We start from the raw sequence: 2,614 nt of genomic DNA on the forward strand, positions 1-2,614 counted from the left end.
TGTTCCTAATATTAAGAGAAATTTAATCTTCATTTCTTGTTTGATTGAACAAAAGTATTCTCATTTCTTTTCTGAACATAGAGTGCTTATTTTTAAGAATGGAATAGAGATAGGCTTTACTTCAATGGAAAGTAAGTTGTATGTACTAAGGCCATTAGTTACAAAGGTTGTCCTAAATACTGAAATGTTCAGAATAACAACAAAAATCAAGAGACAAAGAATTTCTTCTAAAGAAAATGTCCACCTTTGCATCTAAGGTTAGAACACAATAATCTCAATAAGACTGAGAGATTAGTTAAAAATGGACTTACAAATGATAAGAAAACTCTTTACCTGTGTGTGAGTCTTGAAGGCAAAATGAAAAAACGAAATTTTACTAGAAAAGTTATAGTACCAAAGAGACCTTAGAGCTTATATATTCAAATCTCTATGGTCTGATGAATGTAAAATTAAGAGGAGGGTATGAATATTTCATCTCTTTCATAGATGACTATTCAAGATATGAGTATCTTTATGTAATGCAACATAAGTCTGAAGCTCTTGAAAAGTTCAAGGAGTATAAAACTGAGGTTGAGAACTTACGATCTGATCGTGGCAGAGAGTATATGGACGTGAGGTTCCAGGACTACATCATAGAATACAGAATAACGTCCCAATTCTTAGCCCCTGGTATACCTCAACAAAATGATGTATCGTAAAGGAGAAATAGAACCCTGTTGGACATGGTTTGGTTTATGGTGAGTTATGCTCAACTACTCTTTTTGGGATATGCGGTAGTGATTGCAGTTTATATTTTGTACAATGTTCTATCAAAAAGTGTTTCTGAAACACTTTTTGGGCTTTGGAGAGGTCATAAAGGTAGTTTACCCCACTTTAAGATTTGGGAATGTCCGACACATGTGCGAATAACAAATCCCAAAAAGTTGGAACTTCATTCGAGAGTATACCTATTTGTAGCCTACCCCAAGGAAACGAGAGGTGGGTACTTCTTTTATCCTAAAGAGAATAAAGTATTTGTATCGATAAATGCTACCTCTTTGGAAGAAGCCCCATGAGGGACCAAAAAACATGAAGATGAAGGAAATCACAAACAGAGATCTCCATGAGCTGCAGAAGGGATCGTTCCAAATTCCATTTAGAATGAAAACAAACAATTACAGTCTTAAACACAAACAAGTTATGCATAAACCAAAATTACAATATGTTATAAGAGAATACAAGGGATAAATTATGCGTATCTTTGAAGAACCATTCTTCAAGTATCCCTCGATCAGTGGCCAATGCGTCCAACGAAGCAGCACTCGAATGCAACGAACAGAACACGAACAACACGAATGTCTGAATACTCCTCGAACCCAATCGAGTCCAACTCAATTCACGAACAGATTTAGAACACCACCCCAAGTGTTACCTTGGTATTCTTGGTATGAGAATCCAAGAGTTGTGGGCTCTGTATGATCTTGGATTGAGGAAGAATGGGGTATGCAATCGAGTAGAAAATCGAGTAAGTGAGAGATATAAACACTATCTATCGCATAGACGATGTACTCGATCGTTTATAAAATGCAAGCCTATCGCATAGACTTTGCTACTCGATTGTGTAGCAATGAACAACTGAGTAACTATCATATAGTCACCACTAAGCGATCATGTATGCTCTCAACGGCTATCGCTTGGTAAAAACACTTTTTACTTGATAGCCTTTTCGTGAGAATTTCCTGAACGGGTTAACCTCTAAATTTGGAAAATAATTTTCCTTTTATCTCACGATTACCATAAAACTTCCAATAACCTCCCACTCAAATCGGTTATTAGAGAAAAAGAATTAATTAATATATTATAAATAAATATGATAACCAACTTATCATATTATATTTATAACCTATAGTTTTAATATTTCATCATATGAAACATATAAACCATAGTTCTTTTTCTATTTTATGGTACTTAATATAAATCATATTTATATTAATTCCTCCAATAATGTATCTAATACATCACACCAATTATATCACATATAATTGAATTTCCTCTTGTTAATTTCAACACTTCAAACTAACCCAAAATCTGATTCTCAACTTGAACCCATTGAGCTACCAAGGGAACCTCATGGACCTACAGTCTGAAGCTCCAACGGTATGTGAATAACTGACTAAACTCTTTAGTCACGAGATCCACCATTGGTTAATTGTCGAGTACTTCATTAAAGACCGACAGTTGTACTCTTCTTACTACAGATATATTTATGTGTCCATATATCCAATCAACAGTGCGATAACTCTTCACAAATCGCTCGTAACTACAGCTGGGCCAATTTACCGTTTTTCCTTTGTAGTTATATCTAACTCCTTGAGTACCACTAATTCCTCTAATGAACAATAAATCATAGTCCTACTATGACTGAGTCCTCTCTTTCAAAGAGGGGGTGTGGCCACTATGTTCAAGACCTGGAATCAACCCTTAAGGAAGTAATTTATCTACTTACCCCTACTTTGGGGAAGGAGTGAATTCTGTCTTGTGTACATGAGTTCTCAGCTCCCCAATCAGACGAATCCCCAAAAAGGTGGGTTTGTTGAGTTCATCTGGCCACTCACACCCATACTAATCAAATGAT

This window comes from Benincasa hispida, chromosome 5 (genome assembly GCF_009727055.1).
Source record: "Benincasa hispida cultivar B227 chromosome 5, ASM972705v1, whole genome shotgun sequence".
Classification (NCBI taxonomy): Eukaryota; Viridiplantae; Streptophyta; class Magnoliopsida; order Cucurbitales; family Cucurbitaceae; genus Benincasa; species Benincasa hispida.